Here is an 18,374-nt window from a genome sequence, read left to right as displayed (position 1 = left end):
TTTTGGTTCTGGCGGTGCTCCCGTTATCTGACAGGCTAGGCACGTACTGATGAGTGTCTCGACCCGTTCCTCGATCTGGGGAAACCATACCCTGTGCCGTATGCGGGCTTTTGTCCTTGCCAGCCCTTGGTGTCCTTCATGCGCTAGGGCCACTATCCTGTCTTGTATTCTGAGAGGGATTACGATGCGGTTACCCCTTAGTATCACTCCGCCTTCTGTTCTTGCCAGACGGTAAACATGCCGGACAGAAATCCTTTTGCTTCCGCTGTTCTGTTGTGTGTGTGTCTCATGAAGGTTTTCCAGTCCCCTGAGATTATGGCATCTTTCACTAGATTGCAGCAGGGATCCTTGTTGGTTTCTGCCTCAATGTCTTCGATGCTCACCGCCTTTGGGCTCATTGCGCAAACTACTTGGCATATATGTTCCTCTGTCTCTTCGGCCACTTGGATCTCTTGTTGGGTTGCCGCTTGCGGGTGCCTCGAGAGGAAGTCCGCAGGGTTTCCACTGCCTGGTTGGTAGATGAGATCAAAGTCGTATTGCTGGAGGTGTAGTAGCCATTTGGTGATCCGTGCCGGAGGGTGTGACGACGTTCCCATGAAGATGGGCAGTAGGGGTTTGTGGTCGGTGACTGCTGTGAACCGCCGCCCATATAGGTAAAGATGAAAGTGCTTGCACCCCCACAGCACAGCGATGGCCTCTTTCTCAATGTGGGAGTACCTCTGTTTGGTTTCTGTGAGGGCTCTCGAGGGGTATGCTATCGGTCTTTTCTCCCCTTCTCTCGTCACCTGCATTAGGATGGTACCGAGCCCAACGGGGCTTGCATCCACGAACAGTTCTGTGGGCAGTTCGGTGTTGTAATACGCCATCTTGGTGTCGATCGACAGGGATTCTTTAATACTTTCAAACGAGTCTTGGCACTTCTGCCCCCAGTCCCACTTGACGTTTGCTTTCGTCAGTTCCCGTAGTGGCTCAGATAGGGTGGCCAGGTTTCGAATGAACCTCCCGCAGTAGGTTGCCATCCCTAGGAAACTGCGTACTTCTGTGGGGGTCATCGGTGGGCTTGCCGCCTGGATGTCTGCGACCTTCTGGGGATCAGGGGAGATGCCCGTGCTGCCAAACTTGTAACCAAAAAAAGTGATTTCCGATCTGAGGAACTCGCACTTCTCCCTGTATATGGTCAGTCCAGCCTTTTGTAGTCTGCCCAGTAGGGTATGAAGCCTCTTGAGGTGCTCCTTCTTGTCGGGGGCGTGAAACAGAATGTCGTCGCTCACGTTGAGGACCCCAGGGATGCCCCTGATGACCTCCTGGATAGTTTGCTGGAATACTTCAGCAGCGGACGGGATCCCGAAGCTCAGGCGCTTGTATCTCCTTAACCCCAATTGCGTCGAGAATGTTGTGATGTAGCGCAAGTCTCTGTGGAGTTTGAGTTGATGATACCCCGCTTTCAAGTCAACTTTCGAGAAAACACAAGACCCTGTGAGGTCCGCCACGATTTCGTCGATCGTTGGGGTGATGTGGCGTTCTCGTTTGATGGCAGTGTTAGGTAGACGCATATCAATGCAAATCCAGACCTTTCCGGGCTGTTTAGGCTTTCGCGTGACGACCATCGGGGAGACCCATGGTGTGGGCCCTGTAACCGCCTCTATGATGCCAGCTTCCTCCTGAGCCTTGAGTTCCTGCTCCACTTGTTCTCTCATGTGGAAAAGTGTCCTCCGTTGCCGTACGGCCTTCGGCTGTACTGTTTCGTCAATGTGCAGCTGGATGGTTTTGCCCTTCAAACAGCCTATTCCATCTTGCAGCTTAGGGTATTGACTTAGCATTTTCTCCACCTCTTCGGCCTCATCAATGTGGCAGATGAATTTGACCACTCCCAGATCTTCTGCGGCGTCCCCACTCAGGAGGCTTTCAATTCCTGCCTTCAAGACATAGACTTTCGACCATAGTCTGTTTTCGCCGTGCTCCAGCGTGGTGCGGAACCTGCCCATGACTGGTAGGGGCTTCCGGCTGCCGTAGGCATACAACAGCGTGTCTGTGCTTTTCAGGACTGGTTGAGGCTTTAGAGTCTGGAATATGCTTGTGGGCATAGCATTCACCGAAGCGCCTGTGTCAATAGTCATGAGAATGCGCTGGTCTTGGACGGTGACCATGCACTTGCGCCTTCGGACAGATTTTCTTTGTGTTTCTTGACCTTGGCTTAATGCGGACACCAGGTATATCTTTCTTCCTTTCCTCTCGTTGTCCTTGCCGGGATCCTGCTGCCCTGTCGAGACATCATCCCCTTCTTCCTCTGTGGAAGAGTTGGCCACTGCGACCCTCCTTGCACTGGCTTGCTTCTTTTTCTTGGTCGTGTTTTTGTCTGAAAGGTTCTTTGGGGGCTGCGTGGAGGCGCCCGATGATCTGCACACCTTTGCATAATGATCCTTTCTGCCGCAGGTGCCGCAGGTGGTGCCTTGCGCAGGACAGTTGCGGCGGCCATGTCGTGGGCCACCACACCAGCCACACTCTGTGGGCCCAGGAATGCGCAGTTGCCACCTGTTCTGGCCATAGCCCCCACCAAATTCATCCCTCGAGGATTGTTTGTTGGTGATCTGGGCCACCATGGCTGTGTTGAGGGCAGGTTGCAATCTGTGCAGTGTGGCCTCCATGTTGGCCGCTCTGGTGTGGGCTAATTCCCTTTGTCGTCCTAATTCAAGGATTCGTTGCAGGGGGATGCCTCTCTCGCTGAGTATTAGGTGCCTTAGTTTTTCTGATTGTATGCCGTTAATGATCTGCCTCCTGATCTCCCTCTCAACATTAGTGAACTCGCAGGACATGGCCAATTTTCTTAACCGAGTGTGGTAGGCATCCAGGGTCTCGTCTGCTGCCTGTATGGTTGTGCAGAAAATGAAAGTCTCATAGTCCGGGTTCAGTTGGGGGAGAAAATAAGCCGTGAGGGCATCTTTTGCGCTTTGGTACGCATCTTGGCCATCAGCCACATTCAAGGAGTTGAAAATGCGCAGTACCTCGTCACCCACACTGAGTAGTAGGTGCGCCTTCATCTTCCTGGCCGACGTCACATCTTTGCACTCCATCGCCATCTCGAACTTCTGGATCCACAGCTGCCATCTGGGTCCACTCGAAGATGGGTCGGTAAAGGGGTCAAAAGGCTGGACCAGTGTCGATGAGCCTCATTGTGTGCCAGGCTGTGGGGACGTCAGCGATAGGTTTGCCGCAATTCTGGACGGCGTGGTGGGCCCAGGGGTGGACGTGCCGGCCGCCATGTCGTCGTGTACCTGTTCAGTGCTGGCGTGAGCTCTTCGGGCAACCACTAGCGCGGTGAAGTTGGGCCTTCCCTGGAGTTGCTGTGGTGTCCAAACGCTGTGGCGGAGAATTCAGGTGCTGGTTTTCCCCTGCGGTTCCGATGCCACATCGTGTTGGTGCCCCTGGTGTGGGAGGCCAGATGTCAGATGGCTCCACACTGCCCGGCCATCACTTGTAGGGCGAGTGATGATGAGAAGATAGAAGGGGGAAAAACATTTTTTTTTTGGGGTGGGTCACGTGTGCGATCCCCCCCCACCGGGTGTCCAAAAATTTTGCCGTGATGGCTGCGGGCCATCTAGGCGCCGTGAACGCAGAGCGCGTGTTGGTCCTTGTTCCACCTCGTCACCATTGTTAAATTCCAGCCTTCAGCATGCGCGCACGAGGGCTGGAGGAGTTATGCAAGGCCGCACGGCCTGTGGCGCAACTCCAGCGGGAGCTTCAGTAACTCACACACACACGAGTGGATGGTCTGCCCCGGAACTGCCTCCCGAGCGTGGGGGCGGGGCTTTTATTTGGCACGCCCTGCGTCACCGCGTAGCGGGACGCAGGGCGGAACATAACAGCATCCATACGTGCCTTGTCTGCCAACCTCAACCTGCATCCTCTGCTGTGCCTAGAAGCTGAAGCCGGCGTCCATACGTGCCTTGTCTGCCAACTTCAACCTGCATCCTCTGCTGTGCCTAGAAGCTGAAGCCTGCGTCCTCAAGCTCCAGCCTGCGCTCATTGAACACGAGCTCCAGCCTGCATCCTCTGCTGGCTGTGCCTTCAAGCTGAAGCTGGTGACGTGTGCCTAGTCTCCCAGGCTCCAGTCTGCGTCCAGTGAACAAGAGCTCCAGCCTGCACCTATAGCTTCGACTCTGTGCCTTCCAAGCTCCAGACTGCATCCCGGGAACTCCAGCCTGCACGCTGTGAACAAGACCTCAAATCCCAACTCTATTCCTTCCAAGCTCCAGCCTCCATCTAGTGACAAACATCCAAGACGTCAGTAATACGCTGCAAAGGCAGTGGAAGTCAGTGGCCTGCAGTGCTCCAGCCTGCACCTAGTGCTGCCTACAGACACTGAAGACATCACTCATACTCTCCAAAGGCAGGGTAAGTCAGTGGCCTGCAGTGCTCCAGCCTGCACCCACTCCTGCTTAGAGACACCCAAGACATCACTCATACTCTCCAAAGGCAATGGCAGAAAGTGGCCTACAGTCCTCCAGCCTGCACCCAGTGCTGCCTACAGACACTGAAGACATCACTCATACTCTCCAAAGGCAGTGGCAGTAAGTGGCCTGCAATCCTCCAGCCTGCAACCAGTGCTGCCCACACACACCAAAGACATCACTAGCACTCCGTAAAGGCCACGGAAGTAAGTGGCCTGCATTGCTCCAGCCTGCACCCAGTGCTGTCTGCAGACACCCAAGACATCAGTAATACTCTCCAAAGGCCGTGGAAGTGGCCTGCAGTGCTCCAGTCTGCACCCACTGCTGCCTAGAGACACCCAAGATATCACTCATACTCTACAAAGGCAGTGGAAGTAAGTGGCCTGCAGTGATCCAGACTGCACCCACTGCTGCGTGCAGACACCCAAGACATCGCTCGTGCTCTCCAAAGGCAGTGGAAGTAAGTGGCCTGCAGTGCTCCAGCCTGCACCCAGCGCTGCCTAGAGACACCCATGACATCACTCATACTCTCCAAAGGCAGTGGAAGTAAGTGGCCTGCAGTGCTCCAGCCTGCACCCAGTGCTGCCGCTGCCTAGAGACACCCAAGACACCACTAGCACTCCGTAAAGGCTGTGCAAGAAAGTGGCCTGCAGTCCTCCAGCCTGCACCCAGGGCTGCCTACAGACACCCAAAACATCACCAGCACTCCGTAAAGGCCATGGACGTAAGTGGCCTGCAGTGCTGCAGCCTGCACCCACTGCTGCCTAGAGACACCCAAGACATCACTCATACTCTCCAAAGGCGGTGGAAGTAAGTGGCCTACTGTGCTCCAGCCTCCACCCAGTGCTGCCTGCAGACACCCAAGACTCTGCAAAGGCAGTGGAAGTAAGTGGCTGGCTGTGCTCCAGTCTGCACCAATGTTTTTTTTCCGGAGAAAGGGGAGCAAACTGCAGCAGATTCTAGGACTGTTAGTTCTGACGGCCAGTGCTACCATCATGCTGAAGGTCTATACCACCAGGGATTGCGAGCTGGCTGACCTGCGCACTGATGCCAAGCGCCCAAACAGTGCTGCCTGCAGGGACCGTCTCTATCCACATCTACATCTCTCACCCACAGGTGGCACCAACTGCTCCTGCATCCTCAGGGGCGACATCGAAGCCCTGCAGCAGGCTGCCCGGCAGAGTCTGGAAGTGACCCACAATCATCAGCCAACCACAGAGGGCTTCTATCTAAATCAGACTCAGGACTGCAACAGCTACAGGGTGTTAAAACGGATTTCTGAACTCTGTCCTGGAGGCGCAGAGGTTCAGAAGGCCAACCTAGTTTCTTGGAACAGGGTAACCTCTGGACAAGCCAGACCAATCAGGGTAGCGATCGCGGCGGTCAAGACTAGGTCTCAAGAGGGCTGAGGGTGACTGAAAGCCCGCAATGACCACTCCAAGCAAGGACACTTACAAATTACTCCAAACAGGTGTTATATTAAAAATATATACACATTTATTACAAGGCCTTTGTAACTTTGACCGTAGCGAGAAATCACAATAAAACTCCAGTAAACCAACACATCCCAAACCAATACAATATATATACAAATACAAACGAGTCTAACGAGTTATACGCACGAAATGTGTAGACCACCTAGATGGGGAGGAAAACAGGCAGTGCGAATAATAATTAGACCCAGTCCGCCTTCAGAGGCACCTAACTAAAAGGAAGTCCAAGCCCTACGAAGAGTGGATCCTTGTGCTCAAAAGTACCTGCACACGCTGGTGCCAACGGGCAAAAAGGGGAGTCTCTTCGAGGGAATCAGGCAGTTTAGTTCGGTGAACAAATGGAGATGAACAGAGCTCTGCGACTCAAGCGCAGCCTCCACTGTGGGCAGAAGCAGAGCGCGAGTACGGAAAGGTGTGCTGTTAGACACAGCGGGTAAAAGCTATGGGCTCCTGCAGGATGGCGTCCAGTTCCTAGCGATGCTACTCACCGGTCCCCGATGCAAGCAGACCCAGGCTTCTCCACGTCAGTTTCAGTGCTGGCAGGTTCAGATAGGAGCAGGGGACGTCTCGTCGTCGTGTAGATTCTGCAGCAGCAGAAGTTGAGTTGAGGGCGTCCCAAACGCAGTGAACCCGCACAGTTTGTTACCACAGCAGGGCAACGGAGCGGCCGTGTGTATTTCAGCCAAATGTACACTACTCACTTCAGACCTGGGAATGCCAAGTGTACGAATCGTGTGAGAGTGACAAGGACTCGTAATACAACACAACCTGACGGCGGTTACAGAGCAAGACTCCTGGGTAGGCTGGGCAGTCTGCTGGATGGCCCAGAGACACTTCCGAAGGCTTACGTGCAGGAGATGGTGAAGGTGCCGAGAATAGTTGTTCCCACTATTCCAAGGGTCGAAGTACCAGTACAGGCCTTCTCGTTCGATCAGAGGTAGAAAGTGTTTCACAAAGCGACAGCAGTGCAGAGGAGCAGTCCTTCAGCGGGTCACCAGCGATTCCTCGGTTCAGCCTCGTGGTTGCAGGATACTTGGCTCCTGTATTCCTTTGTTCGTGAGAACTCAAGAGATCGACATGGTAGTGGCGTTTCCAGCCCCCTCTTATCCACGGTTCCCTTCGCGCCAAAACGGAGGGGACCCAATCGGAGATCCGCTCATAAAACACTCACACCATCTGTGGACCGCATCACGGACCACGGGGGTCCCAGGCATTCACACCACCCTAGACTCTCTGGCGCCCAGGATGTGTATTGGGACCAGACATCCCAGCCCCCATCCTGGAGGCACACACAGGCCTGTAGAAGCCAGCGAAAGCATCTGTGTTTCGCGGGAAAGTACATGCCCAAATAAGGAAGGCCCTGGGTCGGCTCGACCTGGGGGAGGTGAAGGGGGCAAGACCGTCAGCGGACAGGACAAAGAGCCTCGTGGTCTGGCCATTTTGGGAGCCAGGCCACCATTTTGGGCTAAGCGCGAGAAACACGCTTAAAACGCCAAAAGGAGCTCAAAAACACAAGAAACGATCGCTGCCACCAATCCCGTCCGTGATTCACTTGCACCATTCATTTACAATCCAAAGAGTGTATCTAGGGCCTGTAGAAGACTAGATACCCAAGAGAGCAGTAATTTAGCTTACAGTGCCCTCTTGTGCCATGTTGCATGAAAGCTGCAACATGATAAAGAAACTACGGAAAACAACGTTTCCCGGTACTGACTGTCTTAAGGGCATGTCAGTTTCCCCGTAAGAATGGAGCGAAAGCCCAGAGGAGTGCGTCTGAGGGCTGCACTTCTCTGGCAAAGTCTAGATCCTGGTGAAAACAACAACAAAAAGTTTAGGGGTTGCCACATGGAAGGAAAATTACCCACAATTAAGAAATCTTTCCTAACACAGGGCAAGCAGGCGATTTATGCCAGTGGCGCTGAGTCTTGAGGAGGAGGCCTTCCCCATAGCCTATTCCATTGTCATCCATAACAACATTGAGATGTTTGAGTGCTGCAGAGATCCCTCTATGCTCCACAGAACATCTACTGTGTGCATGTGGACGCTAAGGCTCCCAAACCTTTCCTGCAAGTGGTCCAAGCCATCGCAAACTTCTTCCCCAACGTCTTTGTGGCATCCAACCTGGAGAAGGTGATCTACGCTGCCTGGTCCAGGGTCCAAGCAGACCTTAATTGCATGGAGGATCTTCTGAAGAGTCCTGTACCCTGGAGGAACTTAATAAACACCTGTGGCAGTGACTTCCCCATTAAGACCAATGGTGAGATGGTGCGTGCCCTACGCGTGCTGAATGGATGCAACCGCGTGGGATCCGAGCGGACAGTAGAGTTCAAGAAGAAGCGGTGGCAGCTGCAGCACAAGGTGGAGAACTCTAACATTGTCGAAACCGGCATGGCAAAGGCACCTTCACCCATCAGCATCCCTATGTTCTCTGGCAGTGCCTACATTATGGTTTCTCAGGAATTTGTGAGGGCGGTCTTTGAGGAGCCTGTGGTCAGAAAGCTGGTGGAGTGGGAGCAAGACACATACAGTTCAGGCGAGCACTTCTGGGCCACCCTACACCACATGCCTGAGTTGCCTGGCTCCATACCTCACAACAAATACGAGCTCTCAGACATGAACGCCCTAGCTCGCCTGGTGAAGTGGCAGCACCTGGCAGGGGATGTCACTAAGGGGGCGCCCTACCCATCCTGCACCGGCGTCTAACAGCGAGGTGTCTCCATCTATGGGGCCGGGGACTTAAACTGGCTGCTCCAGCAGCATCACCTCCTGGCCAACAAGTTTGACCCCTCAGTGGACGACACAGGAATCCAGTGCCTAGAAGAACATCTCAGACACAAGTCGCTGTATGAGGAGGAACTCTGAGGAGACCCTTGCCCAGGTGCTTGGAGGGCAGAGGCAGCTTGGGCCACCGATGACCAAAGACTTTGCCCCCTCATTCCTTGAATTGTGTCCCTCATGGAAACAATGTGAATAATTGTAAATGGGCCAGTGTAGATTCTGGTCACACACCGCTCTTATCAGGTGGTCCTGGTCTGGTAACTTCATACTGAGGCGGGCATTGGGCTCAAAGTGGTGAGAGGAGGGGTGCATTCATCAGGGTGTGAAGGAAAAAGCAGTGATGAAGGAGGAGAGTAGTTGTGAGGAAGTAAAGAGTGTTAAGAGGGAAGGAGTGAAGTGTGAAGTAGGAGTGGATGAGTGTTGAGAACACAGATCTTTTGGCGTGTTTGCACATATTACGGTACTTGAATGGCTGTAATTGAATTGTTATTCATGAATTGCATTGTATTCGTTATTTATATAGCGCTCTTTCCCCATTTGCATGGCCTCAATGTGTTTTGTGGCTGGATTGCCCTCAGTGACTGCAGTCAGTCAATGTGGTTGAGGTTCTAAGAGTTTAGATCAAGAGATGCTTGTGCATTGTCGCCAGCTTAGGACTTAGGTGGCTCTCTAGGCTCCATTAAGCAGCTCAAAGGTCAGGCACACGTGGGTGAGCGCTGTTGGTGGTTTAGGATAGAATGCTATTTGTTGAAGATTCAATGTTTGCCCAGCTATACCAAATTTTCTTTCATTGGTAGTCGCTGTATGCTAGTGGCAGAGGTGTTAAGGTACGTCAGGAATTTCAGTGTGGACGGCTATGTGTGCCATTAGACCAGAATGACATATCCATAGCTGCATTCTATGGTGCTTGGATGTATGGCTGTGCCTTTGGCCTGTGTCCAAAGAGATAGTGTAAGGTATACGTACCATATGTTTTAATGTAGTTCGGCTGCAGCATTCTTTTTTCTTTGTCCACTCTGGACAGCATGGTTTCTTTGTTCGTGGCCTCTATGTAACGGAAGTCTGGGCAGCGAGGGTGAGTGAGGTTTATTGTGATGTGCCTCAGCGAATGCTGCCGGCTTCCCTGGTGTATTTATCGGGTAGGAGTGCTGTTGTGGATCGGGCTATAGTTTGTCAAGGTCAACCGACGGGAACGCTGCAGTTATCCATGCTGTAATAGGTCGAGGAGTAAGGTTTATTGAGGTGTTCCTCAGCGAATGCTGCTGGCTTCCCTGCAGTATTTTTTGGGTCAGAGTGCTGTTGTGCTTGGGGATGATAGGTTATCAAGGTGAGCCACTGCGGATGCTGCCGGCATCTGTGCTGTAATTGATGTATAGGAATGTTGGGTTCATCAATGTAGTTTAGTTGAGGGTTCAGGGGGATGTTTGGAAAAGGGCGGTTTTAAGGCCTTTCTGAATTTCAGGTGATTTTCAGTATTGCAAATGTATAGGGATAGGGAGTTCCATAAAATCGACGCTTGGACAGAGAATGAGGATCCGCCCAGCTTGGAGGAGTTGTGAAGTGGGACCACAAGGTGATACACTGTGTGAGATCTGAGACTCCTTGAGGACTGGTAGCGCTGGATATTGTTACAACTTCCTGCTTTTGCTAAATCACTGAGATGAAAACCACAGCTATGCATGCAAAGTGATAGGCTTTTTAATGTATTTATTGAACAGCCCAACTTCTAAATGACTACTGCAGAGGTCTGCAATTCCGGTCCTGGAAAGCACCAACGGCCACACTAGGTTTTTAAGGATAGCCATTGACTATGTAAATAACTCTCATTTAGATTCACTGTATTCAAATGCACTTTGTGTGGTCATCCAGAAAAACCTGATTTGGCTCTTGAGGTTAGACTTGGAGAATGCAGGACTGCAGTATTGACACGGTACCAGAGCACTGCCTAGTGAAATCTAGAAAAATAATTGTAATTTGATATAGCACTTTGATCCAAAACACTTCACATAGCACATATTTACATACTTTATTATTACCCAATCGAAATTGCTACTCACTTGATCGACTTCGGAAGGATGAAAGGCTGAGTCAACCTGGCTGGGAGTTGAACCTGCAACCTGCAGATCAAACACAGATCACAACAAGCACTTAACCCACTGAGCCATTTTACCAGCTATGAAAAGAAGCTTGCACCCATTTGAGAGTCACCATGTTTGATGCTTCTTGCAGATGCACGCAGGAGAGCATTGGGCATCTTTCTGGATCAGGAAATAAAGTTCAGAATCCTTGGAAAAGTCCTCAAGGCTGTGGAAGGAGCAGCAACAAGTAACTCATGGGCCTTGCAACAACATACAAAAAACATCAAGGGCTACCATATACATCTTCCTATTGGATATTCCCACATTTATTGTCTTGCAAGTATTTATTTTGTGCAATGGAGTTCAAATCCCAGTTCTAAATATGTGACAGCCTCACCGCCATCACACCAGTGCATTTTTATGGATACAATAAAGAGTGAACTTATACAAATGGTCATTTTCAATATGAGCAAAGTGTGCTTTTGTGTTCTTTAAGGTTTTCAAAGTATTGGATGAAGATGACTTGTTTTAATATTTTATATTGTTTGAGTGCTCATTTTTGAAGTCCCTGTAAAAATAGCGTTGGGGAATGTTACGTGCACACTTTCAGGAACACAGGTCCCGCTACCTTATTCTCCTCAGTTGCACGGTGCAGTGCAAGAGAGGAGGGTAAAAGTGCAACGTACATGCGTGTACGCCACCCTTTTGCACTCCGTGCAAATAAAGCAAACGCTGTGTGCCATGTGCACAGCATGGCAGGCGGAGTTTACAATGGATTTCTATGGCGTCTGCATGTGTTATGCTGGTGCACAAAGCAGGCGAGTTCCATAGGAATCCACGCGATTTGCGCCAGCATGAAAATACATGCTGGCGCAATTGGTGGAAAAAGTCATCAGGCCCTGAATCCCCACTGGAACTGCTGGGTTCAGAGACGAGTGCTGCGAACGTCCCGAATATTAACCAGAAAAGCACAGCACATTTATTTGCACAATGAAATAACTCACTGGGTTTATGTGCTTGCTGCATCTATCCGTGAGTATTATAATAAGCTTTGAGATGAACAATTCCATAAAAGCAGACACAAGAACAAGGAGATGTATACATTAAAAATGTAATTTAAAATGCAACATAAATCTTGAAATTCATAATATTTCCAGCTTTGAAAAACATGCGCACGAACAATGACACAGTGTGTGTGATCCCCAGGTTTTGAGTAGATACGATATTGATGCTGTCAAGATAAAGTGAACATTGTTAATTCATCAATTATAGGTTAGGAGCTACACCTCATTATAGACATTAATGGGCCCGGTTCAAAGTGAATTTGCACTGCTGAAAGGTGACTTTGCACTGCCGACACAAACCCTGATTAATGGAACCGTGCAAAGTGTATTTTTGCCATGCAAAGTCAGCGCATAGTCTTTTTTACAGTTCAAAATTACTTTGCACTGCAAACATACACTTTGCACGGTTTCATTAATCAGGGTTTGTGTCGGCAGTGCAAAGTCATCTTTCAGCAGTGCAAATTCACTGTGAACCAGGCAAATATTCCATGAATCGGGCCCATTGTGTTTCAAATAGCTGTAAAACTAAGTTTAGGCACGTTTGCAGCAACCTTTGCAGAGCAGATGATAGACAGACAGCCTTTCACACAGAGTTCCATTCTATCAGGTGGAGGTCAAGAGCGTCAGCAGTTGGACGATACAAACTGGCAGTGCACGATTCTTCTGTGCACGCTTCTTGCACAGCGCACCAAGGCCGCAGAAACAGAAGCCTGCGCCAGGAAGCAGCCTGCCATCTAGCCTACTCCAAACGCTTTGATAAGGAAAGTACAGACTACATTCCCAAGACGAATGCCTACCTACTTGCCCAAAGCGTTCTTCTAAATCTGCCCCTCTTTGCTTTCTGCTCATTAGTGCCCAGGCCAATGCTGCCACATGTGAATACAGGTTTCTACTTCTCAGAGGAAGGGCCATCAGTCTGCCACGAAAGCACAGAAAGTGGGCATGCCTCATGCGGCTTCCACACCAGCAGAGCATATCAGTTGCTCCAGACCGGGGTAGCCGACCAGCTAGTCTCCAGATGAGCCTTTCACCAGCTGCGGCTTTGCTCATGGCTGCTACTGCCAACAGTTGCTGGCCTTTCACCTCCTGTCATGACCACAGCTTTGCCGACTTGCCAGGCCCTGCAGCCAGCCTCAAAGCCCTCCCGCCTCCTAAATGCTGGATAGAAGACTGGTCACTGGTCAGTGCTGCCGAGGGTACGCACCGCAGCTATAAAGCACGGACAAGTAACCAGAGGGGCAAGGCAAGGGGGACAGAGGGACAGAGCGCATGCTGCTAACAGCACCATGATAGTAACACGAGTCTGCCAAAACACTGCATTCCTTTCATCCCAATCCTTGCTGTTGGTAGTTTAGGGTGACTCAGAGGGGCGGGTTTCTCACACCAGGGTGCCAAGGCGCTAACAAGTGCCGCCCCTGCATGCACAGGGGAAACATAGCGGGGAGATCCCCATTGGGCACCCCCACCTCCTTTGGTCAGTGTAACAGATACCAGAATAAGTAGACACATACAACTTTGTAAGATTTGGAAAGTACACGGTCGCAGTTTATTAGGAGCAAGACAATCATTTGGGACGGTCCCAGCCACATAATAATAACAGCCAGGTTACAGGTGAACTATGTCATCCTATTTGCCACCGGCAAACACTGACAAACCTCTGGTTACTACCAGCTAACACTGGTTACTACCAGCAGGGCACTCATGGGGACTGACCTGGAGGTTGTTGGCCTAGAGCCTTAAGGAAGAGAAGTCAGTGCCCATCAAGGGATCGGCTCGAGCCCGGCCAATCCGTACCGCTGCCGCCGAAGCTGCAGCGTGAAGTCCCTCACTGGCTCGGACCGCCCCGATACTCCGCCTGCAACAAAAATGAAAAATTAGCATCTCATCACACAACACAAGATCATTATTTTTTACAATTACTCAAAATCAATTTCTACCTGTACTATTACTGTCGGTGCTGCGAACGCATCACCCAGATTCTACACCTTATTTTTCTGTACATAAAAAAGGCTACTCCCAGCTTCATGCTAAACTCACATGTCCTCAGTCCAATTCTCCTTTAGCACTCAGTCCCTCGCTATAAACATTGGAGTGGGTGGTTGAGTGATCAATGACGGCGGGAGCTGCTTTCTCAAAGAGAATGAGCACCTGCAGCTCCCGCCCTTATAAGCGTCCCCGGTCCACTAGACCGGAAGCCAGTTCCCCAGGGGTGCCTCTTCCGCCCCAGAAGATGGAGGAAGAGTAGAGGCTAGACCAACCCCCGGAAGGGGGTGGACGGCATTTTGTTCCTTGTCCTGCCTTTCTTGTGCCACTGTTGTGGCCAACTCTGGGCACACCATTCCCGCCCCAGAATTACTCCAAAACCTTCGCTCCCCGCGGCGTCAGAAAACAACTGCAGCTCGGCACTGGTTTCCTAAGGGGTTTGCCAAATCTGCACCCCATTGAAGCTATCTAAAAATGTATACCACATCCTTAAGTCGTCTTTTAGGGCAGCCCTTAATCTAATGTGGTGTTGTTTCTGCACTACACCTGCAGTTGCCCTGGCCAGCCTGCGTGCAAAGACCCTGCCCGCTGGGATAACCTTGGCTGCAAAATTAAGCTTACCCAGGAGTTGCTGCATTGTTTCCAGGGTGGTTCTGTCTTTTGACAGATTATTGGCAATTTCTGCTTTCAATCCTTTAACCTTATCCTCTGGTAATCTACAATTACCTGCCGTAGTGTCTATCTCGATACCCAGGAATGTGAGCACCTTACACGGTCCCTCTGTCTTCCCTGGAGCTAGGGGAACCCCCATCTCGTACATCAATTGCTCGAAAGCAGACATTGCCCGTGCACAGTCACCAGACCCATCCCTGCCTGAGAATAGAAAGTCATCCAAATAATGCACAGTTGCCCCTCTTTGCTCAAATATGCGTGCAGCCCATTCCAGAAACGTGCTGAATGCCTCAAAAAAGGAACAGGACACGGAACAACCCATGGGCATACATTTGTCAACGTAGAAACCGCCTTTCCACTGGAAACCCAGCAAGTGAAAGCTGGCCGGATTCACCGGTAGTAAGCGAAAGGCCGATTCTATGTCGACTTTGGCCAGCAAGGCACCTTTGCCCATGTTGACAACCACCAACATTGCCTGATCAAAGGATGCATAGTGCACAGAGCATAGTTCCGGGCTCAACCAGTCATTCACCGACTCCTCTTTTGGATAGGAAAGGTGATGAATGAGCCTGAACTTACCCGGCTCCTTTTTTGGAACTATGCCCAGGGGTGATACAATGAAGTTAGGAAGGGGGGGGGCATCAAAAGGACCAGCAATTCTGCCCACCTCCCGCTCCTTACTAATCTGCCTATCAACCTCCCCCGGCAACTCCATCACTGAAGGTAAGTTCTTTGCTAAGTGGCAGGTCAGTGGTCCCTCATAAGGAATTACAAATCCTTCCGTGAAACCTTGTAGTAGCAACTCCCTCTCCCTCTTTCTGGGGTAATGATTTAGGTGTTCCTCTAGAACGTGCAAATTAATTGGGGTGGGACCTTTTGTTCCTAAATCCATGCTCTGTGATGCCAACAATGCAATTGAGGGGGGGCGGTAAATACTGGGTACTTACTGCCCTTTGCGCTGTCCCCTGCCCCTGGAGGCGCCTTCCCGCTTGATGCACTTGACCAGCGGATGGCTCCCCCCACACTTTTCACACTCGTGATTGTACCTACACTTGGATCCCCAGGTGCAGCTGCCTTTGTTGAAAAACCGGCATGCGACATTACCTGCTTTTCTGTCGTCAGGGGTTCCGTTTGTATTTGAGCTTGCTGCTCCTGCATCCTGGCCCCCCTGTCCCTGAGGGGCATTTTGAAAGGGGCGCCCCGTGCCCCCTTGATTCTTCTTACCATACCATTTCTTCTTACCACTTTTGTAAAAATCAGCCCAGACGATACTTGTCCTTTGCTTGCCACCCATGTATGTGACCCAACCATCCATCTCTTTCTGGTCCCAGGTCATAGTAGGGCATTGTTCCATCATATGTCTAAACTTCCTGTCATAATCCATCCATCCAGTCGAGCCATACTGCCTTCGTCCCCAACAATAGTCTCCCAATATTTTACCAAACCCGGGCCATGCTCAGAATTCTTCTCCATAACTAGCACTGAGAGTATAGCGAACGCTTTCTCCCAGTTAGAGATGTTCTCTTCGGGATGATATTTGCGGTGCCTTTTATTGTTTTCTTCCGCACTTAATGTTACATTAGGGCCAGCATCTTCGATCGCCAAAAGGCTAAATATGTCGATATTTTTCCTTGCCCAAATCTGTTCTTTTATATCCTGGGAGATGTGCCAGGCCAAAGATGACCTGCCAGATAACAATGGGGCAACAGTCACCGGCTGGTCCGCTGCTGCAGCAGATAAGGGCAGAGCAAGGGGAGCTTCTGGGATGCTGTTGCTAAGCTCCAGTGGGGGGGGGCAGCGGGGGTGAGAGCAGAAGTGGAGTGTAGATTACTGCTAATGGTGTTCAAGGTAGGACCCTCCCAAACGCTCCTCGCCACCGGCTGAATGACCGCCCCTGAGGAAGGAACCCCCCACCCCTGACCAACAACAACATTTCCTCCAAAATCATGACAAACCTTTCGTTACCCAACACGCCCCCTCCTGGGGACATCACTGCAGAATTAGCGGTTGGAAGTACTGGGGATGGAGCTAAGGGGGCCGTTTCCACGTGGGTAACTCCCGTGGCCCCAGGCATTCTCAAGGTCTCTATGGCCGTACACCCCGGCCCGGCCTGAGCCACTTCGCTTGGTACTTGTGGTGGAAGCACCACCTGCAATACCTCTGTGGATCTCTTACCCTTTTGCTGACGCTTTCTCTTGGCGGGTAAGGGCTTCGTTGTAATCGCACTCGGGGGAGGGGTGTCTATCAATGGGGGTGGGATGATCTGGACATCCACCACCAAGGGCTGGGGGGGCGGTGGTAGATTGCTTCCCAGAACTTTCTTAGCCCAGCCCTTCCCTTCACTCTGCATCCTTTCTTGGAATAAGGCCAAGATCGCCCCTTCATCTTCCTCCTCGCTTGAACCCGGGGTGTTGGGCACTTCATCGATTGTGTGGAACAGGTCCTGTGAGTCCACCACCGACATCCTAAACTAAATACGGGAAAAGTGTACAATTAATTCGATCCTCTTTGTACTATGCAGAGCTGGACTGGGCAAAAAACACTCGCTTCACCCCTGTTCACGAAAGACTCCCCATACTGGGAAAACATTAGGCATTCACCTTACCCCTCTTCTTTTTCGCATTGAAAAAAGGTTAAGTCTTTGACTAACAGCTTGCCTCCTTGCCAAACCTGCATCAGACAAATTCTAATGTAGAAGGGAATTGTTATTACACCAATAATTTGTTCGCCCTTCCCTTCTTAACAATTTGTCCTTCTTTGATTGCCACCGACAGCTCCATAGCATGACCCAGGCACAAAAACGCCCCCCATTACAAATACTTAACTTTTGCTATCCACCAATGGCATGCTGCCCAAACCAAGCTCTGGCATGGCATGGTGCCCGCCTGTCGCTGCCCCTTCACTACCCCGTAGCATTGCAGGCAAAAAATCTGACCCCAAGTGAGCACCTGCTGTGGCGCGTCTTAACTAGTAAAACATGCTGCCCTCCCCTGACTTAATGCCCGTGGCGCGGCAATCCATTGCAGCAAAGTGCAGTATGATATATCCAATACAACCTGCCTTGTTGACACACTTGAAATGCCACCCTTGGCGCGGCGGCCACAACTACCAAAACATGCTGCATTACCTTTTGGCATAACGAAAACACGATGCCAGTCCAAGAAATCTATTAAAAAAACTTGGCGTACATACTCTCGAGCCACCATGTTGCCTTACGTTCTTAAATTAATGGCAAAACATGCCACTTTAAACATGCCTAGGAAATTCCAGACATTGGATTAGAATTCAGGTATCCAGCATCCCCGGCTCAAGCACTTACCATTTGCGCCACTCATGGCTGTGCTGGGCTTGCACCCCGTAACGTTCAATTAAAAGTGGCGCGGCGGCCACCCTAACAGCAAAACAGATCTTAAAACACAACTTCGCATGGCGGCCGACTTGAGCCGTGACTGCCTGTAAGGATGGAGCTGGCCACGTTAAAAACGCTTTGTGCCCAAGCAAGAAAACTAGTAATTAAATGCGGCAGGCACAGACATTATGCATTGTGGCAAACGTGAAAGAACCACGGAAAAACAAAAAAACCTTTGCATATATACCCCATATTTTTTAGCATCCCCCGTAGTTTCCGAAATTACTGTCCATCGGCTAGAGAATGTGAAAGTATCCGTGGCCGACTGCAACCACGTGATGCCATCAGGCGTTGTGATCTATACCCACATATACTGTATATATACTACATTTTTAAACACGATGCTTTAAACAGCGGTCTGCGTGTATTTTTGGAACATTCCCAGGTGATCCGATCATTGGATCCGAACCCCGGTCTCCCGCTTTACAAGACCAAGCCCTTAGCCACTT

At 50.8% G+C, this 18,374-nt stretch overlaps 1 pseudogene; it reads left to right on the top strand.

Annotated features, from left to right (window-relative positions):
• Positions 1-1,211: 1,211 nt before the first annotated feature.
• LOC138505108 (beta-1,3-galactosyl-O-glycosyl-glycoprotein beta-1,6-N-acetylglucosaminyltransferase 3-like) lies at positions 1,212-8,803 on the top strand (annotated as a pseudogene).
• Positions 8,804-18,374: the final 9,571 nt, after the last annotated feature.

Source organism: Ambystoma mexicanum, chromosome 11 (genome assembly GCF_040938575.1).
Source record: "Ambystoma mexicanum isolate Mex_15411 chromosome 11, UKY_AmexF1_1, whole genome shotgun sequence".
Taxonomy (NCBI): Eukaryota; Metazoa; Chordata; class Amphibia; order Caudata; family Ambystomatidae; genus Ambystoma; species Ambystoma mexicanum.
This window is presented reverse-complemented; position numbering and strand designations above follow the sequence as displayed.